Source organism: Ischnura elegans, chromosome 6 (genome assembly GCF_921293095.1).
Source record: "Ischnura elegans chromosome 6, ioIscEleg1.1, whole genome shotgun sequence".
In the NCBI taxonomy this organism is placed as follows: Eukaryota; Metazoa; Arthropoda; class Insecta; order Odonata; family Coenagrionidae; genus Ischnura; species Ischnura elegans.
In genome coordinates this window covers 49,443,349-49,471,268 of record NC_060251.1, presented here as the reverse complement: position 1 = coordinate 49,471,268, position 27,920 = coordinate 49,443,349, and the positions used below count along the sequence as shown (strand labels likewise).

General features: G+C 39.3%; 1 protein-coding gene and 1 non-coding gene across 4 annotated transcripts in view; one reads left to right on the top strand and one right to left on the bottom strand.

Moving 5' to 3' along the window:
* LOC124160627 (protein piccolo-like) overlaps positions 1–27,920 on the top strand; it is a 310,967-nt gene that overhangs the window by 141,681 nt on the left and 141,366 nt on the right. The gene's annotated exons all lie outside the window — the stretch shown is intronic.
* Trnap-ugg lies at positions 18,552–18,623 on the bottom strand. Its single transcript has one exon. It is a non-coding gene; the product is annotated as a tRNA-Pro (tRNA).

The following is a 27,920-nucleotide window of genomic DNA, read 5'->3' as shown; positions in this document are numbered from 1 at the left end:
GCCTGATTGGGATACGAACCTGGATCTTTCGTATGAGATTTCCCATTTGGATCTACCGCACTTTCTGCTGGTGACTCCGCAAAATATGCCGCTACCTAGTACTATATTATCTCTTAAAACAATCCTAGAATAGTTGAAATTCGAATTGGTGAATGGCCTAGAAAAGCCATGACAATGATTCGTGCTATAATAGATTGATTTTTAAAAGATGTTTTAGTACTCTTTAATTTGAAAGAGAAGAAATATTTTGGAGCGAAAATATCAGCTGATAAGAGAATTGAGTGGAGAGCTGCGTTGAACATATTTTGGGATTCACATGAATTGCCACGAGAAAAAATTCCCCTGAACCAGGAATCGAACCACGTACCTTAGGTATTCTGAGCCACCGTGCAGACTATTACGCTGTCCAGGTATAGAACCATTTTGTATAATCATGAGCATCGGTATAGTTGTCATTGGAAATCAGGAGCATGGTACTCCAGGCAAAGGCAAAAGTAACCAAATCATTCGAAGTCATGAGTTGTCCAGAGCACCCGGCAACAAGGTAAACTCGCGGCCAATCGGAGCGCTTGGGTCAAAGTTGCTGTTGTTTAAAACTGGTGCGATTTCGACCTAAACATCATGAGTAATTTTTGGTTCCTTCTGGAATCTGCTATCCAAGATTAAAATTTCGTGGTACAATTTTTTTCTACCCAGTATTTATTATCATCTTCATACTACCTCGCAAGCCGCCTCAATGGGCGTGTGACAGGAAGTGTAAGGACATCAACCGTTAACCTGAAAGAGATTGATAAAAAGTTTAAGTGCACATGGTGAGAATTGCAGCGTTCGAAGTCCTGAGTTGTCCAAAGCATCCGGCAACGGGGCAAACTCGCGGCCAGTCGGAGCGCTAGGCTCAAAGTTCCTGTGGTTTAAAAAAGGTACGATTTCAACCAAAACATAATTGTTAATTTTGGTTCCTACTTGCATCAGCTCTCTAGGGTCTAAATTTCGTGATACAATTTTTCTCCATTCTGTATAAACCTATCTTTACCACTAGTGTACCCATGACCGGAGCTAGGAGTTTGGTAAGGGTAGATCATTTTTCCGCTCCCCTCCCGTGATCCCTCCACAATACCTCCTTACCCCTCCACACCACTAAAATAAGCTAATTTTTGAGATCCGGTAAATGAAATTAAACACCGTGTGTTTGCTATTAAAAAGTTTTATTAATATAATTATAATAATTGTTAAATAATTATATTTGAAAAATTATATAATTTTTAAAATTTATTTATAAATTTAAAAAATTTTCAAATTTTGTCGCCCCCTGAAATCTGTCGCCCGGGACACGTGCAACCCCTACCCCGCCCTTGTTCGGGCGTGGGTGTACCTTCAGTAACGATGCACTTAATCGTGTGATATAATTCAAGGTATTATGGGTTCAACCAACTCACATCCCAACTCTTCTCTTTCCTTTCCCCCCTTTTGCTTCGGCTTGTAAGCCCCCATCCGTCCCTCAGCCTTCCTCCCACACCCTCCCCCCACTCCCCTCTTGACGGGGAGAGAGAGAGAGTTCTATTCCGAGGTTTTCGCCCACGCCCGGTCGCCACGCACGTGCTCTCTCCCTCGGCTGCCGTAGCCGTCGCTCCCGCGGACGACCCACCGCTAATGAAGATCCTCGGCGGACGCAATAATGGAAGTGAAGAGCTTGCGGCGTAATTTTTATCCTCCCCATTTTTCGCGATTTAATTTTTTTCTGCTACTCGAGCAAGTGAACTCCATTAGAGGAGGACCAAGAACATGGTGGTCCAGGCGAATTGTATGCAATACGTCTACGTTTGAATTTTTCCATCGCTTGGCTAAGTGAAACGTTATTGCAACTAATTCAGTGTGTCTTGACCGATGACAGCATCATACCGAACCATGATTCACAGAAATTGCTAGTGTTTTTGTTGACATCTAACCAACTAAAAATATGTAGATATGTCCTGGGACTGAGGAAGTTAAGCGTTATATCTGTTGCAGTTTCGCGCGCATTTTATTCGGCGGCGACACTAGTTATCTGTATCTTGTTCAGTGTGACTTTCGCTACTAACCGTAGTGGCAGTGGTCTTTCTTAGTTGACATTCGTCTTGCATGCGTTAAATGTGTGGTTTATGTGATTAATTGCATCAGTTACATATTATTGTCGTGTAATTCCTCATGAAAAGTGAATATGGATGACTGGCACCACCGCGAGTGGCGATCTTGTATTCTGATTTTAGTGAGCGCAGAGCGACAACAATGCTAGCGGCTCTATTGTAATATAAGGGTATTCGTGACTCAAATCACCGATGGCGGCGCTGAAGGCACTTATGTAATTTTCCAATATGGCCGACGCATTGAGGATAGTGCTATGATGATAAGATCGGTGTACTGGGATGAATCGTCGAGTCAATGCGTAAAGTATAGTAGAAAATGTCATGGAAGATTTTCCTTGGTTCTGAGGAAGTATTTCGATACCGAGGGGCAGCGACAAATGGCATTAAAGATTCAGGAAGTAATAGATTATAGCTGAAATATCCACTACCAGATCACGGCGATAAGACAAAGGGTCCGTAATGATCTTAAATGCGTGACTCTGATAGAAAACACTATTCTCAGTGGTGTAGAAAAGAAAAAGAAAAGAAAAAGAAAAGAAAAGGAAAAGAAAATACGTTGGTTATCTTACACGGCTTAAACCTACAAACCATCGTCTCATTATATGATGAATTGTAGCAATGACTGGTAACTAAAAGATATTATACATAAATATGAATGCATGAATTAAATAGATAACGACGTTGTAATAGCTTAATACCAACAAAATAACAAGAGACATCAGAGAATACCCAACAATGCCAATGATTTATCAACGTGGTTTCCTTAGGCAATTACTTGGTATCGTTGGGGCTCTACTTACGAATTTGGCCAATAGGTGACGTCTCACCTGTCTGGATTCTCGATACGTTTGATTCCTCAGGTTAAGTACATACCCGAGCGCTCAACTGGCCGCGCGGGAATAAAAAGCTGAAGCCAGCATTGAAACCGCGCGGCTTCGGAAAAATGCTGATATTGTCGCATCTCAAATGCAAGTGAGCAGTATCGTGTCTTTGTGCGGGAATTCGAGTTCTAAATTCATTGAAGATAAAATGTATGTCGATTTTAACTAGTGTGTATATCATTCAAGAGATTTTATTGATGAAAGGCGTATCTATGAGGTTTATCGGGGTTGTAACCTCCTCCCATAAAATATTTAGCAACCTATATTCAAAACGTAACAGCTACTAAAGGTATTTTAAGGCTTGGAGCACCTTTAAAATGTCATTTAAATATTCACATTTATCAGAACTTCCGTTCTAATAGGGGAATTTCTATACATCCTCTACTTCCCGATGATGACCCCTTTCAGACGTTTCTAGATAGGCCTATGCTTTCGATTGAATCAGCTATTTGGCTTTCTTTATGAGAAGTTTACCCGTGATAAGTGGCATAATCCATAGCAAAGTGTCAACAATAAGATTTTGGATTATTTATCATTTTTGTGCCATCAATGTCAAAATGTATGTATGAGCGTAGAGAGGGTGGTACGATTAAAACTTAATAATACAGGAAATTGAATAAATGTTTATTTTAAGTACTTAACACTCCCTTAATACCCCAGTAAATAACGCAAACAACATTCTTGTCTATTTGTTATGTTACTACTTATCCTTCATACATTTCGCGATGGTGATTATGATGGTGGTCATGGTATTTTTCAACATGACAACTATCGTTAGCAGGAGTTTAAATTATGTTTAAAATAATGCCACTTTAGCGTCATATCGCACTAGAGTCGATCACAAGTGGAATTGAGTAATTTTCTGTAGCTGCCGTAGCTGTTTTTTTCATTAAATTCGTAGTATCTTCAATTTTCCGCCTTGTCTTATCATTTTCTGCCCAATGGGTCGTTTTCATGACCGATTAAAAATCTGCAAGCAATGAGTTCCGTCTTGTTCCCCGACCCTAAGTTTCTATTAAAAGCGCTCTGGTGATTTTTCGATGAGGAAGATGAAATCTCATTGGTTTTTCCCGACCCATGTAATGTCTTGTTTGTTCTGGCAAAATTTCGAAGGAAATTTCCCAGGCTAATACAAGGCATTGAATCGGGTGTCAGAAACGTCGAGGCGCGACTTAATCGTTTCCAACTGAAGTTACTGTAGCTCTTCTTCCCTTCTTTAAATAGTTCCGTAAACTCTTGTCTCTCTTCTTTTTGTGGCCGTTCAATTATTCCGTCTTACTTGATTGCTCAGAGTTCTCATTGAAAGACGACGTTAACTACTCGAAGACGCCTGGTGGAGTGAGATGTTTTTTCGAAGTGAGACTCCCACTAATTGCAACATGTCCGCCTGCCAATTATCTCTCTCATTTTTTGTGGCTTAAATATTCTATTTTTCGCCTGACACTTGGGTTTCAACTTTTATTTTGTTTTAAAGTTCTTTATTAATTTCTAATGGATTGAGTAAATATTGATTACTAGTATCTAAAACTGGCTTACAATCCTAGTAAATAGCAAAAGTTATATTCTCATTTAGTTTTAATGATAATATCAACCCATACGGCATTTCACGGTGGTTATTGTGATGGTAGTCATAGTGAATTTTCTACATCTCGACTGTCGTTAATATTTTTCCTAATATCAGGTTTTTATTAACTTGATGCGCTCTTGTTCACGGGTTGTATAAGTGAAAACATGAGCATTAACATCTCCATAGCTCGCGTGCAATCGAATCCAATTTTCATTGCGTTAAGCCTGTTTATTGGCCTTCCGTATGTACTAATAAACAATGGTTGTTAAGGTTTGGTTTTGATACAAGTCTCTTTGCGGTTCAGTTGCCAATATTTTTATGTATTTGCCCGAATCAGACTACGTTTTCATAGTATTTTAATCCTGACCTCAGTTGACCTCATTTTTTTCCTATCTCGGAGTTTTTTCAATGAATACCTTACTAAACTTATTGAGTACTCATCATATCGACGTAAATTACTTTTAAGCTATCTTATCTTCAAACAAACTCGTGGATTACCGTATTTGTCTTAATAGTCCCCCATTTTTTTCCAAAAATGCCCATGGTAAAAGTAAAGGGGGGACTATATTCAAACCCTTTTTTTTTTTATTTTTTCCTGAGACTTAAGCCTCAAAATTAGGGGGGGGGACTATATGCAGAGGGGGGCTATATTCGGAGAAATACATATTGTAATTTCGATTTAAAAGGAACTAGTCAACTAAGGATCTAACCATAGCTTGCGGCGGTGACAGATAATTTTCAGAGATTTCCCGAACCCTGCTTGAATAATATGTGGAGGACTTTTCAAGCGCAACACTCCGTCGGATTGGACGTTTAGCCGTGGTCTTTTTGGCGCCTTTCGTTAATAGTAGGCTGATGCCGACACTGGGTTTCTCTCCTCTCTTCCTTCCATATCCTTCCGTCGTGGCGCAAATGACCTCAGCTGTCGGTCGCCTCCTCCAAAACCCATACCATACCATAGCTTGGTGGAGAAATGGAGGTGACAGCCAAATGAGGGAAGAAATGGAGGAGCAAAAGATGAGACTTCAGATAATACTCCTAACCATCGCGGCCTCGTTTGTGCTCTCAGGAATAATAGACCCCTGCACTGCGATGGATGAGAGTGGCAGCTCTGTCTAGAGTCAACTTTGAGTGATGTGCATTGAGCTCATTTCTCTGCGAGCTCAGAGACACTTCGTGCACCGCCGTGTATAGCTCGCAAAATTTTCGCTTGTCTGCTTTTTTCAACTCTATCCTACTTCCCCAACTTGAACACTTGTACGAAATGAAGTTTTTTTTACTTGCAATTTTCCGATCGTCAGTGACTTTTTCAGTGTTTCCACCCGAAGGTTGTCGTTGATAAATGAGGGTAGACAGTCACCAGTAGAGTTCCCTTGAATTATGATGAATTAAGTATCATTACCATTGGTGCAATTGCGGTATATTTATATTGTAGATATTTATTAATCTTAATGTGAAATTGAGGTTTAGGTGCTGGTTGGCCCTCATTTTGAAGGAAAACCGTAAAGTAATATTGAACCAATTCCATGAAAACATACACGTATGACGAGAAATGGTTTCTCAGTAGTTCAGAATACATTTATATTAGGCTGTAATTTACATGCTATAATTGAATCCCCGAGCTTACTTTTCACAATACAAAAATATTTAACGCAATAGACTGAGACAACATTTTTCTATATGATAACTGATTTGGAATCAATGGCGAAAAATTATAAAAAGATTTTCAAACTCATCGTCAAATATGTTTGTGAAATCCTTCGCATTTTATAGCGGTGTTGTTATAGCTGAGTGAAATTTTTCATTTTTTCGGTATCAAAACCGTATTTTATTTAAAGTCTCTGACTTTTTGATTATATAATCGCATCGCAATTTCATATGTAATCCGTATCAGAAATCCAAGCAGGGGATTCGGTAAACCTGCCCTCTAACCCAATGTAATACGTCTATGTAAAAGTATATGGGTGGTAGTACTCCGACGTGTTCATCTCGGAGGTTGCGGCCGACTGCCGTTGCCTTTGTGTCCTCAACGCTTCAGCAGGCCCTCGTGTGACGCGTGGTCTGAGTTCAAGGGAGGTCCAATTAGAAGGAACGTCTCAATCTTGCGATCGAGCGGACCTCAACATCAGAGATTGTGCAACTCTCAGGAAGGGATGGCAAGGAATTTAGTTCCGACCCGGGACGAAACTTTACTCCTGGGAAAGAAACTAAATTAATCGAAACTTCGCTGCTCATAGTTAAGTTTTGATCCCAGAAGTTGAGTGGAGGAGGAAAAGAGGGAATAGTTTCGACTTATTGCGTTTGACATGCCTGTAGAGGGGTTAAAACATTGAGCTTAAAAATCGAATGGCCAGTTTGCGTTCACCGTTCTCCTGCTATTGGTAAAGATATGAGTCCCCCTGCATCTAATGGCGGTAGGCCGAACCTCTTCTTCATACAACCATACCTCGTTCTCGGTGTGTGGGTCGAAACTAAACTGGTTGAAGGGGAAGTACGTGGTCCCTCCGGTGTGAAACATTATCAGCGTTTCGTTTCGTTCCACAGTTTTAGTTTAGTATCGATCCGCAGTAGTTATGACTCCGATTTCGTTTTGACCCTCAGTTTAGCTCCAGGGTTTAAATCAATTTCGTTTCGTTTCTACATTTCGCTCCGGGGAACGAAACTATTTAAATTTTACTGGTTTTGACTTTCGTTTCGTTTCACTTGCCATCCCTGCTCTCGGGGTGAAAATGTTCTAGGGCGCCCAAATTGACTGCGCAGAAAGGAAAACCCAACGACAACGTTGAATATAAACTTCTGTTTTACTATCGGAAATAAGAACCTGTACAAGAAGAAGAATCATTCCAATCGACCATAATCTGAAACATTATGTCCTGATGAAGATAATGGTCGATGGACAAGAATGGAAAAACAACACCTGAAATGAAATATATAACGAATGGATAAAAAAGGATGGGAAAGAGAAGAAATTGATGCTTGTGAAAAAATTAGCTGACGAATGATTATGGTATATTCCAAAAGGTTTTGCCTGACAAAATCAATTCGAAGCTACCTGAACGATGAATCTAATTGCATTCAAGAAATTTTGAAAAATAACCATCCTACAAGAATCGTCTTGTGGATTTTTCAAGTAAGCCCTCCTTGCATTCTATATTGGTATTAATGGTGGACGCAAATGATGTCGCACTTAGCCGCACAGATGATAAGTGAGGACAGTGACCTCGAAAAACCGCCAGCGGTGATGGATCGACTTTAAACTGCCTGAAGAGTAAGCCACGTACATTTCCGGTGCCGGAAGAGTTGCAGCGTGGAGTAGGCGTGGTAAGGTTAGCGGAAAGTACGAAAGTGTCATATAACACAAGATTGACGGTTCAGTCGTCCGCCACGAGCATTAACTGGCGACCTCGAGAGAAAATAGATTTGGCCAATGTATATGCAGTCGGAGACGAGAACCAGCAATATCTTCACCACGTTTCCGTATTCCCTTGACGAGCCAATAGACTTTTGGCAAGTTAATGTCGCAACAAATAATCTTCAGTTCCTTCAAACAGTATAGTTAAGTCACGTGGTAGAAGGGTCGGTGACCTTATCATTCCTGTTAAATATCAAAATTGGAACGACTATTATTATATAATAATATAACGGACACGAGTAGGATGAAGTTAACTAATTTTATGTACCGATTTTATACTATATATAAACTTTTTTTTTCGGTATTTTTTGTATCATTTCCTGTCATATTTCCCCAGGAGTTCATTTAATATTTGTTCATTTTTGTTTTTTTTTACAGCTGCAGGGGTCAAAAGCACGATTCCGCCATACGTGTTCTTAATTTTTAATGCTATCCCGAATTTTATGCTCATTTAACAATCAGGAACAGAGGCAGCCAGAATTTTCTAAAAGTTAAAGCGAAGACTATATTATCGCACGTAAAATTCATTTTCCACCGGTTGATGCTTATAAGGTCATCTTGTTTCTCGAAATTATTTGTCGAAACCGGTCACAAATAAATCTTATGTGAATGGATAAATTTTATGTATTTGAATAAATTCTATTTTCTAGGTTTTCGCAATAATTTATTAATATTCTGGCTGCTCATCTTAATTATTGTTTACTGTAAATAAAATGGGCAATGGCATTGGGAATCAAATATATTAATGGCAAAACGGTACTGAAGAGCCTCGTAACACAAATAAAATGAAAATGAACAAATAATTTGTAGACCAATATCATGTATAGCTATGCAAATTTGTTGTAGTTGTCATTATGTTGTATCTTGCGATAAAATTTTCTTTTATATAGAATTTCGCTTGTATCCATAAGTATCTGGCAGAAATAATAAAAGCTATATAAGAAATAAGTCTATATGTTCTTTAGTTTTAAAAATTCGACCCTAAAATAATTATCAATTAGGGGTTTATTCCAAGGAACACATTGACTCCACCTCGAAATTAGCGAGCAGCAATAAACTAGTTTTATAACCTCTTCCTTATCAGGATATCGCCTTATTCTCCTCTCCGCTGACCGTTTCCATATCTATCAACAAATCTGTATTCAAAAAAACATATGACATATAATATCAATGGTTTTTGGGGATAACCGCGTCAAGACTTTAAAATATGCTTCGTTTCCTCTCCTATGCCGGAGACCTCATCCGGGCTAATGACCCCAGTGAGGTCCCAGGTCATTCGCCCTGATGAGGTTTCCGGCATAGGAGAGGAAACGTTGGCCACTTTACATTGTTGACGCGAGTCACCCCCAAAATCCAATAACAATGAGGAAAATGGACCGCGAAAGTTTTAGTTATTTTAAATGAGATACATTTTTTCTAAATATAATTTGCAGTCGAATTTTCCTGTCTTCAGACCTTTTCACGTAATCTAATAAGAAGTTCAACTAATTCTTTCTAAAGTCAACTTTATCGGGATGGATATCATGGAACAGCAAATCGAGCGATAAACAAAGATATCGTGTTGCCCAATAACTTTCTTTAACAGCTCTCAACACGTTTTTCGATTGCCTTGCAATCATCATCAGGTACTATTAAATAAAATTAAAGGGTTGTGCGATATCTTAATTTATCATTCAATGAAGTCTTTCTAATCTTTGTATCGGAGGCTTTCGGGAACAGCTGCGTATTACGCGTTGTCAAGCGATTTTTCGCGGCCATCGCAGGACGCTTATTCAGGCGATGAATAATGAAGCCCTCATCGCCTGATGATGCGACCTGAAATCGCCGCCAAAGCTTTCTTGACAGAGCGCAACACGCAGCTGCTCCCAAAATCCTACGATACTAATGGAATTTCGCTGCGAAAGCCTACGTTACCTCTAACTTTCTAATCTTAATTTGTTTTTTTCCCTTCCCTCAAAAATATAATCTTATATCCGCCAATGTTACCAATGCTTGCTTAATACACTGCGTGCTATGGGCGTAATATTACACCATGAGAAGTCCATAGATTTTTTCTTCGGGCCTAATATTTCGCCATATATTTTATCCAAGTGGCACTAACTTCTGAATAAAAAAATAAGAAAAGCAAAATTCATTTTTCGAAAATGACACTAAACAGCTATTCCTCGCCTCAAGGGTTGATTGCTAATAAATGACTATAAAGTATTGAAAATAGCCAGCAATGGGGTACAAACCCTCAGTACTAAGGTCAGCACATTGAGTGTTAATGCAGTTATTGTCACCAATGCTCTTCGAGCTGGCAATTTCCTAGGAATGAGATCACCGCCCCTCACCGTGGTCCTTCCCACTGCATCCCCGCTCGCATTTATTAGCATCACGCCTCCGACCCGTCCTTCTACTTGCTACTCGCATACACAGAGAGTCGACTCTTTGAAAATCCTCGTCGCATGCATGGCGTCGTGTCATCTTGGAGGGCGCGTCTCGTGTTACACTCGGAATCGCAGCGCGCAAAGAAGATTGTGGGGTTAGCGCGACCACCCACGAGACCAAGGACTGACTGCCTACTTCATACACAACAACTACCCCCTTTTCCACTGCTCAGCTGCTTGCTTTCGACGCGGACCGGGCGAAGCAGCGACCTTATACCATATGCCACTGCCGCAACGGCTGGCTGACGACACGGAGGCGAAACACGTGGAAGGAACCGGCATCTCTTCCTTTCTAAGAATAACGAGAATGATCATATTGAAACCGAATACGTACCGGCGCAAGACCATGCGGATAATAAACCACGTCATACCTCTCAGATTTTCTGTTAAGTACCAGTGACACGTATTTTTGCCCGCGGATTCATTTTTTTCCCTTTTATTATAAATTAATGATGATGCGTTAAATATTTTATGAGTTGAAGTCGATTGTAAGTGTTCTTTGTTTGTTTATTTGGATTGAGCTAGTCCTATGACATATATACTGGTATTATATGCTCAAAACCGTACGTATGAAACATAAAAAAAACTGAGCCACATCGTTCTTCACCATTTTTTGTGTAGTGTGACACGTCAGCGGAGACTGTATTTTTTATCCTATTAATTATATCTACGTGTTTCTATTGATATTTCATTTAATTTAGTAACAAAATGTTGATTTCGAAGTCTATCCCTAATATTTTCCACAGGCAGTCACAAAAGGAATTGAAGTCAGTGGTAATATAAAGTCAATTTCATATGCCTAATCTGTATTTTTTTTCGGAGAGACCATAAGTGAGCGAACATAAGATTCCAAGTATCTATGACAGTCGTCAGTACCTTTTTCGCGTGATATTGTAGTGGCTCCATGGGAATCAATTTAATTTTGTGATATAGATTTGATTCAAGAACGAAATGCCTTATACCTTGCAGGCTAAGCAGTCATTATCATAAGTAGCCGGTAAATGGAATCGGATCACATCGAAAAATTAATTATTGCTACTCTCTATTATTTTTAGAGGCTTAAGTAATTGAGTAGAGGCTTAGTTGTGTTCAAGGACTGAAAATTCATATTTTCACTATGCTGGAGAGAAGAACTTACAAGGAAATCAATGGAAATGATATTTTGGGAATTTGTCGCATCTCATTCTAAATGTTGGCCTCATTTATCTTATTTTTATTACGTGTCATTGGCGTAAGAAATATTTGTAAAACTATCGTTTGATATTAAGTATGAGAAATTGTTTAAACTTCATTTACATCCATCACACTTGCGATTTTTTTGCTTTTCGAGTAACGCTAGTATATCACGATGAGTAAATTAGGAGCTTGTGTTTCTCTTGTTCTCAACGCAACGCTGTCTCGCTCTTTGCGTCAATAAATTTAGTTCTATCAATATGCTGAGATTTGAAGTTCATGCTATGGAATGAGGAAGAAAATGCCTTAATCAGGCAAATCGTGAAGAATTTCATCGTCTCGAAGACGGAAGAATTAGGCGTTAACTTTGCTGATGAGAGAATAAGCTGACGTTGAGAAGTGGAATTCCAAGTGCGCAACATGAAATATATGGAATAAGTACCACTATCACCATAGGGAATAAAGGTCGTCTAATTTAAATAATTAATGAAAGTGGTAATTTTGGCTAATGTTTGATACTATCTTTGACCTGGAAAAGTCTGGTGAATGGATGCTGGAGGTAACTTGGAAATTTAATCAAAGATATTTGGTTGTGTCGGTTTCATTTTATCCAGAAGATTTTCGCAAACTATTGTATAACTTGTGTAGTTAATTTCATTCCACTGAAATACCTCCACTGTATTTTTTCTTGTAAATGAAAGTGTTAATAAGATTCCACTGCGATTCATACAGCTGGCCAGCACAAATTTTTCTGTCTTTAACAAGGTAATTGGTCAAATGTTCGTTTCCTCAATAATGTCGCTAATATGTTGTAACTGGCCGGATTAGTAAAATATTCCCAAATATTCAATCTGCAATTTTGTGGTTCCAGTTCAAATTTAACTATTTTTTGACTACGTTAGCAATATTAGCTCACTAAAAGAACTGTTTGATATTAACCAAACTTTCATTTTGATACTCCAAAATTCAGTTTTTGTCAAACCGTCATATGTAGTCTTATTGTTATTCACATTTCTTCGGTAGACAAGTGATCGCATTAGACTGTAATTTGTCGAATGAAACTGTGGAAAATACCAGTTTAAAATTAATTAATCCCCAAACCGTTAGGCGTTGAAAACCGGTTATATTCTGACGACAATCGTAAATAAAAAATTAGGAATCGCGTTTCGAAATTTTCAAAATAATGGCATTAATTTTATATCTCGGTAGAATGTCCATAAATGGCTGGGTTTGTGTTCATTTCCCGCTCTATATGAATGATATTTTCTCTGCGTATTTTCCTCCACCCATCGAATGTATTACTGGACCGAAAATGAAGATCTCGAGAGATGCAGTGAGCGTGGTAAATCGCTTCGCTGCCTCGCCAAAAATGAGGAAGCGTGTGACGCAAAGATGGCGCGTACCGTGTCAATGCGCAGCTGTGAATCACTTCAACGGGAAGTCTCGGAAATAAGACTCGAGACTCGAGAATCCAAATCCCAGCACTTTCAACCTGCTCGGGCTGTCAGAAAAGAAGAAATAGCGAGTTCATACTCATATCTTTGCAGTATACTCATACTTATCACTTTGTACCGTATTAACTACATACGTTGTATTTTATAGGGGCGCAGCTAGGGATTATGGCTAGGGGGGGGGGTTTAGGCGCAAGTAATACATAGGGGTGTGGGGGTTTTGCATACCCGTCATGGTAGGCAGGAGTTGCGGGGGCCCTCCTCCAGAAAAATTTTAAGAATAATAGTTCAAAATAGCGAGTTTTACGGCTTTCTGAGGGATATTTGATTAATCCTAACACTATGCAATAAGTATCACTGATCCAATTAAGAATTTAGTAAAATGGCTTAAACTTTAAAATTTCTCTGAGCTCTGGGGGGGGGGGTTATCACCCAAAACCCCCCCTCGCTGCGCCACTGGTATTTTACATGTAACATGACATTAGCTTTCACTCGGTAGGTTTTCGCAGGTTTTTCAAACCCCCTTCTTGAGTGGGCGTTTTCTTGCAGTGGGTTTTTTCGCTGAAGGATATTACACCCTTATCCTCATGTTTTTTTTCCACAGACAGAAATCTTTTTTGCACAAAAATTTCACTCATACTTGTTTACATTTCTTGACATTTCACAAATAGTGTATATTGTATATCTTTGGTATTGTAAACGTTTATCTATCTTTTTTTTGATAAGTTTACATTGACGCTATCGAGGGGTTAGGTGGAAGAGGGAACTTCTTAGTCTCAACTTCATCAGAATAAAGGCATATTATAATTATTATATCTTACATTTACATCAGGTCTCCTGTAGAGAGAATGTCTTTGACATTCATACACTGCGAGTTATTATTGTTTTATACATGCACTTTCCCACAGTAGCGGATACAGAGGAAACTCAGGGAGGGGGTGGGGGCGCAAAAGATATCTTGAGTTACCTTTAATTTTATCGTAATAAAAAATAATCAAGTCACATGCAGAGATTCATAAAGTTTTAATTATAGTAATTATACATATATTCAAGACAATGCCATCTTATGATATAAAAAAGTTAAAATTGTGGTTCTACTATGTTTGGCAGTACGGATGGCCCCGCAAAGGGGGGGGCGCGCGCCCTCGGCGCCCCCCCCCCCCCCCATCTGTATCCGCCACTGCTTTTCCAGCAATAATGTGCATGCAGGATTATTCATGATTAATATTCAGTGCTTTATTGGGTGAAAGTGATTTTTGTCCCTGCTGCTGTGGAAAGATCAAGTTTAGGGGGATGCTTATGTATATGAAATATTGCAAGCATGATAATTAGAAGTGGGATTTTAAATACCCGCTTCAGGATGTAATACAAGAGCTTGAGCCAGCTTGCATGTAAACCTGATTCACAGGCCACCGTTAAGCTCCGCGGAATTGACTCAGGAAGTAGCGCTGCGAAAGACTTGAACGGCCAATTATTGAACTATTAGTGGAGAGGTTCTTTTCCCACTTCAAAGATGCGGGAATTTTGAACGAGATAATCGGTGCATGTGTTGTTAACCATATATTATTTGTGGAATGTGAGCGCTAATAACCTTCCGCACTGGCTTATAATGGTTAATATCTAACCTTTAAATACTCGAACGCCTTGAGACGAAATGTGTACTAACTGTTACTTGCGGTTTCATCAATATCCAGAATTGAATGAAGAAAAAGGATCCGAAGAATATCATTGCGGTCATCTATCGATGTAAACCTTAGAAAATCAAAGTAACTTTTTCACAGGACGTAGTATAAAAAAATTAATAAGATATGGACGTCTTTTGCATTATTTCAAATGTTTTACCCGATCTGTACTGCACTGATAATGATGATACTTCGGAGAAAATGGGAAAGAAGTCAATCATGGGCCCGCAGAATAAAGGTATTCTATTTATCTAACTTCGTAATGTCTTTTACGAACCTTGTCAATATATAATTTGAATCGCTGAGGTTATTTCTTATTTAATTTTCTTTGTCATTCACCGGATTTAGTAATATCCTGCTATAATATCAATGACGTCTTTTTTAAATGTACCGTGTTTACCACCTTCCGTTCCCTATAATTCCTCGTTTGTATGAATTTATTTACTCGCTCAAGAAGAACCCTAATTGAGTTTAAGTAGATATATTTTCTTGGGCTCACCTGTTTTGATGCACAGAAAGAAAACCGGTTTCGGCTCAGCGGTAGCTTGCTTTTAACGAAAGGTGTTGAGCTTAACTTCTTTTTGCTAGCTAGCGTATGCCTTAACGTCCTTTTCGACGGACAAATTGCTTAATTGTAATTGCCTTATGCATGGTAGGGGTATATATTACTCAGTATGTATGCTCTGCCATCTTCGGGATTTGAAATCTAGCTAGGGACAAATTTATCTAGACAACAGTGAAGAGTTTTCGTGACTGCGTTTAGAGCTGAAGAGTTTTCGTGGCTGTGTTCTAATAGTTTTAGAGCTGCTTCGTTAAATTTATGGGAGGATGTATAATTTATTGCCGCTTTAAATTAATCTCCGTGAGGCTCAACCTTAGTTGGTGGTCTGGAGTTCCTTCTCGCTCTGTTAGTCATGCATGTCGAGCTTCAGAATAAAAAGTGATTGTGTCTTTACTAAATGTTGGCTTTATTGGAGAATTTAATTTTTTCATTAGTACTGCAGTCTTCCCAAAGACTGTGAGATGTATTATGTACTAGCAAAATTTTTTGTTATTATTAAAGATCAAATGTTATTGGAAGTGATAGAAGACCAGGCAAAAAATATTTTCGCCTAGATGAAATTCTTGTCGTTAAATGCCATTATGGATGATTTATTGGCAAAAATAGTGATTTCTTAAATTAAGTGCATAGAAATAGCTTCGCGGATCTGGGGCATTATTAAAAAATAAACTCGTCATTGTCGCCATCTATCACTCTACTGACAATGAGATATAACAGCGGACTGCTGCATACATTGAGTTGAAATTGATATGACCTCATCCTTATCTGTCTTGATGACGGAACACTTTTTTCATGCCAATGCTTTTTTAACCCAAAACGTTTCAGTTATGATTAACAGTTTGAGTCAAGAAAACAAAAGAAAGGAGCTGAAAAATTCACTATTGCTCTGTAAACTCACGAAATGTCACACTCAAAATCTGCATACCTTATTCTAAATATCCAGTTATTTTACCCAGTTTTTGCGCTAATTATCTCGGTATAAATGGTGACCTAAAATATCTGTAATATTACACTGGATGTGATTTTTACTGTAAATTTAAATATTTTTGTCCAAACCAACCTTCATAGCCGTTTTGGTGTGCGAAACGGGAAGCAAAAATGCCTAGTTGGAAATATTTTTTCATAATGCAATTTATGAGATTACTCCTTGATTAAATACCTGCTGCGTGATATTGTATCCAATTCAGCTTACTCGGAGTGAAAAAAGGTGACGTTCACGAATTCGTGCATCGGAAATAATTGGATTCGTGCAATGGGAAAACATCCTCGGACGCAAAAATTAATAAAGTGATTCCGGATACAAAAATGGCCGCGGGGAAAAGAGATGGAGCAAACTCTTCTTTCCTCTAACTTTTTTTTCTTGAGCCTCCTGTCATGTGATGTTCATTAACCTGTCCTGAAAGAGATGTCAGAGCGTTTTATTTAACTGCAGGTGTTCGACCATTTAAAATTTCCTCTTTTTTCGTTTCTCTTCCTTTTTACTCGTTTCGTTAATTTATTCGGCGCGTCGTGGGCTATCCCCGGGGGTCTCTTTTCATCTCAACGGCGGAACTAATGCCTCTTAAAGAAAGAACACACACATGCTCCGGTAACACTCCATTCGGGAAGTGGTCAGCCGCTTTGATGGGTCTTCTTTCGCCCCGGGGGCAAATCTCAGACCTCAAGGCTCTGGAGGGACGAATTCCAGAACCTCAATAGATTCAACGGTGTCAGACGGGATGTTGTGGAACATGTTACGGGGATTAATAAAGACTAGATTTTGCAATATCCACCTAGACCTTTAATTTAATACAACGCGTTCAATGGTACTGCGTCATCCAGGGCCGGATTTAGGGCTCATTTTGGTGGGAGCCCCTGTTTCAAGCTGTTTTCAATTTGTAACGTACGAACAGGAAATGCAAGTAACACAATTTTCTGCAAATTTATTAACGATACATATGCATCTCACTAATACATTGCAATACAGGGACTTTCCTTGATTTTCGTGCAGCAGGCGTTTTTCCGATTATGTGAGATTGGCCGCTATGCTGGTCGAAGGCTCATGCTTGGTGGTTGGCCCACGGACCGAAAACCTTGGGCCACCCCTTGATCCGGCCCTGGCGTCATCATCAGGTATACTGGTTTTACATAAAGTGGTTTTAGTGTAATGTCAGTGAACCTGATAATGACGCAGTTGCGTTGAAACGCGTTTTACAGAAATAAAAGTCTAAGTGGACATTGCAAAATATTTCCTTCATTAATCCTCCAGGACTTGAATCGATTATAAGTCCTCTCTCAACCTCGGTAGATCATATCTCAGACGTTAAAGTTGAGTTACAGTTTGAGTTCATATTTAAGAAACTAACTTCAATTTAGCTTACATGATATAAAGTAATTGTGGTAACGTTTTGTTGTAAAATTTACAAAATAATACACTTACATAAACCCTTTTCACACATGGGCTCCTGATCACCAAATATTAACAGCACAAGAGTACATTATCACGCTTTGAAGTACTTTTACGAGAGCGATTTCTTATTAATAACGTGATTTGACGACGGCGGACATCTCAGAACTTGGCGTCTCAATTTGAGTTTAGACTCTACATATCAACTGCGGAGCGAGTCTGTGCGAGCTTTGGGACTCTATGGATTCCAACGCGGCAACCTACTTAAGATCTGGAATACGGCCCTTAAAGGCTGGAGGAATGGTGTCCTTCTCGTATCGCCTCGTTTACATTTTGACATGTACTTATTTATTCCAATACCACTAAAAACAGCCCAATTGGCCTTTAACATCGGAGTTTATCACTTAGCAATTTAGAGTTCACATACATCCATGCCCTGAATAGGGGCAACCTACCCAGGCGGGACTCGAACCCAAGACCTCTTGTGTAGCCACTTTACCGGCTGCCACCGAGGCCGAGGACATGTCGTTGTTGTTTGTTGCTTTACCAAAAATTACTCTCTTTCGCGACGCAAAAATTATTGGTACATTCCGGTTATTAGTCGCCTCAAGTTTGTATTCGCTTTATTAATGACTCTTTCCGTTTTTTTGATCTCCTCCACATTTTTGCACTCCAAATTCCTGCCCAAATAACCCGCATTTGTGAAAGTTTGACCAAAGCTTAAATTTGTCTGATTCAGCGATCCCAAAGGTGATCCGATTTTACCGATTACCTTCCTTTTTAAAAAACGTCTGTCATGTCCCCAGTATTCTCGTTCCTTATCATTAGCGCTCATGCGTAAAAAATTGGTCAGATTCAGATTATTATTTTCATTTTGTAAAAATTGGGCCTGTCCGGGATTTGAACCCGGGACCTCTCGCACCCAAAGCGAGAATCATACCCCTAGACCAACAGGCCAATGTATTTGAGGAAGATTTCTGAGTTTCTATTTCCTCCATTCCGATATTGCCACAAGCAACAGGCTTCACGTGACGTCCCTTACCTGCCCGAACATATTGTGTCGATGACTTTCTCCCGGGCGACAACCTCGCCTAGCGGAGTGCTGCGTAAGACTAATTATCTCTGTTAATGGGTACATCTCAATTTGCATCCGTTTGCATTGTTCAATCGGAATGCAACTCTAAAACTCTGGATACCGACACAGAAGGGCTATGTTTGGACATATAATGAGTGTCAGCATGAATAAACTACTTACAGTCTTTCATTCATATTTTCACTGGTTTTTCAAACTGACCGTAATAGTTAATAGCGTCAACCTGACTAGTTAATCGATTTGAGAGGAGCTCATGCTTTTCTTTAGCGAATGAGTGTATGAAACTCGTGAGTAAATGTTTACCGGAACGCTGTATGTGGCTGAGCTTATCAGAGCTTATGGTTACTGCGCTCTGTAACCATAATAAGTCCCCCTATTTCGATATTTTTGTATAGAACGAAAAAAAAAGCGAACTAAATATTTACAGTTGTATTTAATTACAACCCTGGTGCCTGTTCTATTTGTGAGCATTAATTTAAATGGAAATAAACTTTAAAATCAAAGTAAACCCCTTGTGATTGAACGTATCTTTGGAATCGGCCAATCAGAACCATCAGGCCCATTACGTGATCTAGGATTTTGCTTCTTGAATCTTGGTCCCCAGCCCAAAAGTCAAGAATAGGGCTATTAGTTAGACTGAGGTATTTGAGATATGACATTCATAGTATTCCTAAGGGATGGGCGAAGTTCTTTTCCGTCAGAAAATAGCGATTTTCACCAATTAAATTGTCGTTTAGTTGAATTAGAACGTCCTTTAATTTAAATGACCTTAGAGAATCTTGATTTCATCCCGCAACTTTCCAATTAGCAGTCCACATCAACATAATATCCTGCGAGGCACGTCTAGGGCGTTTGGCAGGGGGTGATCAAAACACCAGCATGCAGCAGGATTCCCACATATACACACCACATGGTGAAAAAAAGTTACGCATACTAACATATTATACTACCACATTCATGCAAAGGTAAAACTTGCGAACTACTTATTAAGGTTAGCTGTCAATAAAGCTATAACACACAAAATATGCTGTTGGAAATAATAACAAAATTCAGAAACATGTACAAAGGTATACATAAGTTTGCACATTACGCTACAAGTCATCTAATCTATTTGTGAGTTCTATCGCTGCCGTTAGAGTCTCTTATTGATCGTGCAAAAAAGTCATTCTCAATCTATCTGTTGTACAGTCTATCCCTCTTATTTTATTTATATGGTCTTAGTACGTTGGCGTTCGTAAGACATGGCTAACTTCCTCAGAAAATACACTGCTCTTGAATTTATCTAATGGGTTTAGTCTATTTTTCAGTCTGCCGTCTGACAGAGATTCCCATCCGAGTTTATCTAAGAGGTCAGTAACACTAACAACACAATCTTATCGAATTTTCACGTACCTGGGAGCTCTTCTTTGCACGCGTTCTAACTCTGTTTTTAAACGTATTTCATGAGGATCTCAAACACTGGCAGTTATTCTAAGCTCAAAGATCAACTCTGCATATTTTTTTGACTTGCACAACTCATATAGTAGTTGTACTGTCTTTTTTGGCTGAACGGTAAAATAATACAAGAAGCTTGCGATTACGTCACCTTCAGATCAGCAGGTAAGGACCCAACCTCGCCCTCGCCGAGGGTCCCGAAGAGAGTAAACAGTTGTCACCGTGGCGTATCAACTCAATTGGAAAAAAAAACTTCGCTAAAATTGTATGGCTTCCTCCCTGTCTGATCGTGTGCCCAGTGGTGAAATTTTTTTCCGGATGGTACGGGGCTGTCTGACCGGGTGAGTCAGGGTTTTAGAATGCGATGGGCGCCAGGGGGTGGACGGCATTCCATCTTGGCCACCCGCCCCTCTGCGGTCTCTCCGCCGGGGGATGAATGAGTGGGCGGGTGGGAAGTTACTGCCCGGTCGCCGACGCCTTTTGTTTGAGCGGCAGTTTGGAATTCCTTCCAGAGACACAGGTAGAACGAAAACCGCTCTCTAGAAAGAGCACATGTTATCCTGTTATGATGAATAATTTTAATCGAAGGCCTGCAATTCCATCGAGAAACTAATATCTAATTCTTCTCTACTATGAAAGGGAAATATTTTAATTGTTGATTTTCTGTGTAGATATTCGATTATCGAATGTCTTTATTGCTTATGTTGATTAAAATATTTCTTTTTCCAACAGTTGCATACTAATATTTAAGTCTCTCGAGGGTGATATACTCGTATTCAACTCATTACTGACTATAAGGAAAGATGATTTGCAATTTTCCACAAAAATAAATTTAATCCGATCCGAGTTTCGATGTTACTACATCATTTTCAAGGTGGTCCTCGGTTGGGATTAAATTTATTTTTGTGGAAAATTGCAAATCATCTTTCATTATGAACCAATTCCACTCCATCTAGCTTGATTCCTCGAATTTTATTCATTACGGACTATTTGCGCTGATTTATCCAATTTTTGGACTCACTGTGAAGGTGACAATAATTTTTCCCTCCATTCCGAGAAAAATATCTTCCTTTTTAATTTTTTTTATATTTTTTATCATTATCCTTGCATATTCCAATCCTGAGTGAAGCTCATTTCATTATTAAATTTATATTATCTAAACTACATTTTCGACAATTTTCTTTCGTTTTCCCATTTATTATCCTCGTAATTAGGTTATCTTATTTATATTTTTGACCTTTTAACACAGTTTCCTTTATTCCCATTTGCCGAACAAGTTGTTGATGAGTAAGAAATGATAGGAAAACAATGTGCCAATCTATCAATTTTTTTGGCATCAGAGATGTTTTTAGCTTAGTCTTGAGATAAGAAATAATGACTTTTGTTACACCTCTCATTGAAAAGTGTAACTCCAGCTGTCTCAAACTTTTGCGTAAAAATGATCGCGCGATATATGGTCTTCTTCAAAGAGAAATATCGTCCTCTCGGATGGCGGGAAAATGAAAGGCCTCTATACGCAAGGGCACTTATGGGTATTCTCCCTCCCCCCTCCGCATGCCACTTTGGTTCGGATCCTTGCCCCCACTCTCTCTTTCCTCGTTAGTGGAATAATGGTAACCATGTTCTTTCCCTCTCGATGGAATTTGGTTTTTGTCACGAAAAAAGTTCATTTTTCCATAAGCGACCTTTTCCTCCGCCTCTTAGCTCCCGTTCCATATCATCTTGCGTGGTTGCATGCGGGGAATTCCTACTTATTTTCCTGTGGTCTTTCGGAAGGGCTGGTAAACTGGTTGGAAATATGAGTGGCGCGGTATCTTTTAGGTCCGATTTTCACAGATTGCCCTCCGTTCGAGGCGTAATTCAGGCCGTATAAATACCATACCATCTCCCTCAAATATCGGAAAGGTGAAAAAAACCACTTCGACTTAAACTTTAGGGGGCACTCGATCTTAACGGAAAGCTTGAGGTTCTAAAAGTAAAATATGTATGTAATTGGTCCTCTATTTTTGTGTGAAAATGCTATTCCACATTACATTTATAATGTGAAATTAAGGTACATATACTCATATTTTGGGTTTTCAGCTAAAACCGTGAAAATTGTAAAATATCAGTTTGCATTTTCAATGATGTTGCTTTTTCTTCGCAAATAGGGTAATTTTTGCTGTTATCAATTCACTTTAAGTACAAAAACTTGCCGATATCATCTGACTTCCGTATTTATGGGACTGTAATTGAATTAAAATATGTAGAAAAAATACGGAAAAACTTTAGTTTTTGTCTATATTCCCTCTATTTCAATGTAAAACAGAAAGATATCATGTTATGATTACACAATTTCATCCTTACTGAGGAAAATAGTGAAACATTTTAAGTGCACCGTGACAAAAGTAAAGTTACAAAAATCGAAATTGTGATTATTATCAGCGCCGCTTTACGCCTTGGTATTGAGGCCCCTTTAAGGAGGCTCCTGTGAATTCTCAATTCAAAACAGTTTTCGCGCAATTAACATAAATTTTTGTTTTCAAAACCGATAGCGTTCGTTGAGGCTGTATTTCATAATGAGGACAATTCAATAAAGTATCTTTAATGCATACTCTTTCATCATCAAGCTATTTCAGCCTGTTTTAGCGCTTTGTTCGATTACCTGACATTTTTTACTTCTGTTTCTTGATATCTCAGAACGGTACACGGAAAATGAATTTAAAATCGCTAAATATTTGCACTTAGCGGCTGTTTCCATGAAGGTTATCGTTTTGGAGTTGCGTTCTAAAGGGAACTGCTAAGTATTTAAAATTCAGAAGATGCAGAAGATAGACTTGATATTTAGTAAGTCCTATGTGCTTTATTTTGATGTTGCGGTTGTTTACATCAACTGATACTTTCATAGATCATGCGGCCCTCTGGAAATAGGAGGTCCAGTTACGCCGTTGGGCAGGGACTTTGATTATTTATCTGGATGAGAACGCGGACTTACTGGTCAGAAGACTCGAATCATACCGCAAACACCTCCAAATCGAAGTTTCACCATCAGATATGACTCATAAAATAACTTAAAATAATTAGTGGGTTCATGAGGTTGGTTCACGATAGGAAATATATTTCATTATCATGAAAAATTCAGAGCTGTCACTTCTTTGTGCAGTTTATCGACTGACGGTTGCAAAGGTTGGCTCCCCGTGCTGATATCAATGTATATCATTCTTCAAACGCAGCATTGTCACATACGTTCTTTTGGCAGTACTTATGTGCATAGGGAAAATGTTGATTACTTCTTGAATATATCAGATTTCTGCTATTTTTTTGATGAATAAACTTATAAAAAGTTCCATAGAATGTTGTACCACAAGGATGGCGATATAATTTAAACTTAGGCACATCACCGGAACGCTTTATGAGGTACCATCAAACGAGCGCTCTAACTGAACTAAAATTCCGTCACGAACATAATAATGGCGCTACAGTAGGCTCACACAGCCGGAAAAAATGTTAACGACCATGGCTTCGACTTGGCACGTGTCACATGAAGTTCCGATAAAAAGAATAAGAGGTCATGAAGAATGATCGTAGGGTTTCCCGGCGCATAGTATCGTGGGAGATTCCTCGGGATTTCCACCGGGTCAGGTTCTCCATCGCGGCCGAATTTTCGATTCACGGGTCGTCTATCGAAACGTCGGCCGTGATGGAGAACCTGACCCGGTGGGAATCCCGAGGAACCTTCCACGCAAGAGAGGTCACGTTGAAGTAAAACTGCATGCATTACATCATCCACATTCTCAGTACCATTCATTTCCTTTTCAGCTTCGATGGATATAGCCTATGAGAGAAAAACATATTTTTAAAGACATAGTGCGAGAAATGGTTGTTTCGGATCGAGAAACCGCGAAATTTACTGCTTAATAAGGGATTTTACCGACAAGGGTCAGGTTGTCTAAGTCGGCAGGAAACGCGTAGTATTCTGGCCTCGTTATACCTAAGTGAAAGGCGATGGTAGGGATTCATCCACCGACAACCCCGTCCTCTCCCGTCTCGTCCATTAAAATCCACGGGCCGTACTCTTAGCCTCCTGCTCCTAACGGGATAGGGGAGGAGCACATATTCTCGACCACACTTATCTCCCACGGTGCATCTATCCCGATTCAAAATCTTTCCCCCTTTATACCTACGAAGAGCGAGAGAGGGCTGGGACTGTGGTCATGTGTGTGAGGGAGATCAGTTCAGGAGACACCCGATAGGAGGCGGCGATTAGACGCGCGCACGTGTTGTCTAGGATTGTTTTTCCACTGAGTTGATGGTTAAGGAAGGGGGTTCTCCTATTACTAGTGGCATCTCACGGGATAGGCGTGCCCTCGTTAAGACGAAGCATTACTCACCCTTGACCGATCGTGTTTTGTTTTTTCTTCGCGACGTATTGCTCCTTTATAATGTTTTGCTATCGTATTGAAATCTTTATTAAGCAGAGAGTTAACCATAGCCATGGCCTTATTTACAAAAAAATACATTTGAGAAAATACCGAGGTAATATATTCAAATTTTAGCTACCAGCAAATTTTAACAACGACCCAAATGATGGCAACACTGCATTGAAACCTGCGTTTGTTTTGAATTGGAACGTGAGGATTTAATACTAATTTATTCATTAAGAATGTTTAAAATTCAACAGAGTTAAGCCTAAAACGATTACTTCCTATCCGTTTGGGATTAACCCGTAAAATAATGGGGTAAAAGATAGATAAATACGGGTTGCCTAAGTGTAGATATGTCGGTGGGGGTGGATACTATACACGGATAACGATTTTATATTTTATACTAGCAGGAAATGAGTCCTTCATAAGAAGATGCGGAAGAGAGTGCCTTTTTTAGCTATGGATAATATTTTTAGCAAATTAAGTAATTAATTTTTTTTCAGATAATTAACCTATCACCTAAACCTTAAAAGTAATATCTAGTGCTTATGCCCTTACAATATTAATTATCTTCATTTTAGAGATACCATTTTTCAATACTGCAACCACCATGTATTTGTAAAACCCGTAGCATATGGAGAACCATAAAGAAAAGCATGCTAAAGTGATTGCTTTTGGAATACTAGTTACCTAGCCAACCGCATCATGGTTATGGTTCCAGGCTGCTTGAGAAAACTCTTTTATGCCACTTGGCCTGGAAACATGGCAGGGCGTCAGTCTCCTGTGCCCTCAATGGAGGAGGGTATTCTTCATACACCCTCGACTCCAATTCTCTTTCGCGTCCGGACGGGAACGACCGCTCATTGAGAACGGAAGGGCGAGAAACGGGCAAGAGCGGGCTCATCAAAAAACCTCATGCATATGACGAGCACCTGGAAGTGGCTCGCTGTCGGCCTCATGTGTGAGATGAAACGATTAAAAAGCGCGCGCTCTTGTAATTTATGGCTGGCGGGCGAGCCTGGACGTCTTTTGAGGCGAGACAAGTCGGCCGAGGGGTCTGTGATGGGATGTTGTGACTGAAGGGACAAAGATATGCCGTGCCGCCTCTCTACCTATTCGCTTTTGTCAGCTCGTGAGTGTGTGCGAGTGACCCAAATCGTTTGCGGGATGTACCCGCACGGTGCTTGTCCCGACGGGCAGTGATAATTAGCACAGATAAGTTGGCTTCAGTTTTAAAAAATTAATGGTGGGGATTTTAACTGGAGTACCAGAACATAAATTGGGGCTAAAAATTTTCTTTCTCAAGTTTTTAAAAAGAGCGAATGTTTAATGAGAGGTTGAGGAGACCCTCTGAGGCGTCATTTGATGGAAATATTTGTATTAAAATTGATTACAGTTGTTATATTGCACAGATATTTTATGTAAACAACGACTGAAGTTTCAACAATTGAGCGTCATAATCATGCTAACAAATTTCCGTGTTGATGAAAGGCCGGCAAAAAGACCAATTTTTGTGACGGGATGAAAATTAAATAAATACACTTGCTTTCGCCTGTGTCTTGTGGTAATTCTTACGTTAAGAGATGAAAAACTATTAACTGTTAATAACACAATTTGTGTATTATTAAACAGCGAATCGAAACTTTTGGTTAATGATGGTGCGATTAAAAATTGGAAAATGCATGTTTTGCTAAGAAACGGACTTTAAATATCACACAATATGAATCAACGCCTGAGGAAGTGATTGCTCGAAGTCTTTTTGTGGAGTATTATTTTGTAACGCTCAGAGACTACGATCAGTGGGAAAGATAAAAGATAAGAGCGGAGAGGTATTTTGGGATTGAAATTGGCTCTTATAACTTTTCAAGCAAATGTGATTATCGAATTTTTTCTCTAATACCCTACCTTATGTGATAGAGTTATATTGGGGGGCATATATACGGTTTGGAAAAATCCTTCGACGCACAGAATAGCTCAGGAAAATAATCAAGGATACTTTTCTTAGAGGATAAAAAAAATATTTAAGCCAAGTTAAATTGAAGTACCTACACGAGTTTAATAGAACGACACCTTTATGTGCACCCTAGTCTGAAATAAAACAATTTGTATATAAATGTGATCTGTGGGGAAATGCGAAATAAAACAACTTGTAGATAAATGTGATATGTTGGGAAATGCAATTACCTGCTAACCAGCTAGGGGGCTAAAAACGAGATAAGTTTTTATGTTACGCATAATATCGAAATTCACGAACGCCTTACCTTCATGTAGCTAAATCAGCCCTTAGAAATGTGCAGTCGCTTAAACCCCGCCATGTTAACCTCGAGATTGTACACATCCTTGTACACACCCAAAGAATTGTAGAAATTTATAAAGATAAGTCGGCCGGAGAATATTACTTTCATCGGAACTTTAGTTTTCCGTGTAGCTGATTCGGATAATGTATCAAAAAAGAGCCTATGTGAAATGTGTTTTTATCGCTCATCGTGTTATTCGGTCTGCACGTAGGTCGATTAGAAATATAATTTTCCGACGTGAAGATATTTTCAATATTGGATAAATATGTATAACACCAATTTTTCTTATGCCAAAACCGATTTCAACTTACTCACTCCGCCCTCAAGGCTCTGAAATAATTGTTGAGTGCCAATATCGAGGCAAAATTAGACAAAACATGTGATAAACACGTGCTAATTCTAGTGATTAGAACCACCGTCTCAAAGGAATATCTTGTCTTCTCTACGTGGCTTCATTATGCCACCTAAATTGTCGCAGTTGTCTCGCGTGCACACTCTGGCCATCAAGCGAATAATCCTGGGTATAATTCTCCACTTCCCCTCGGGGCACTAACACCCACCCTCGGGCTTTCCTTAGCCTCTCTCTTCCTGGCTTGGGCCCCTTCCAAATCCGAGCTGGAACTCAAAGAAAGAAAAAAATCATTTTCTTCTCCTCCTGCATCTCCGTCGCTGATACTATTTTTAATAGTCCGAACGCCAATAAATTCGCGCCTCATTCAAGGACGGCGATTTCCACGTCTGCTGCTAAAAGATTAAAAAAACAGCTGTGCAAAAAAAAATAAAATGAGAAAACATCCAGTCGAGGCATCTTCCGGAGGTCACTTGGGTTTTCGACCTCTTGATGTTGAGAGGGGAAAAAAATCCGATCGTTTGTGTGGTTTGGCTTCTCTTGCAACCGTCTACCTCCTCCTCTCCAAAGTCAAGAAGAAGAGCTGGGGTTTGTTTTTACGTAAGCAAATCTCGCGGAAGAAGTCTTGAAAGAAAAAAGCGAGAAAGGGGGATTTTTTTATTCGCCAATCAGACGGCG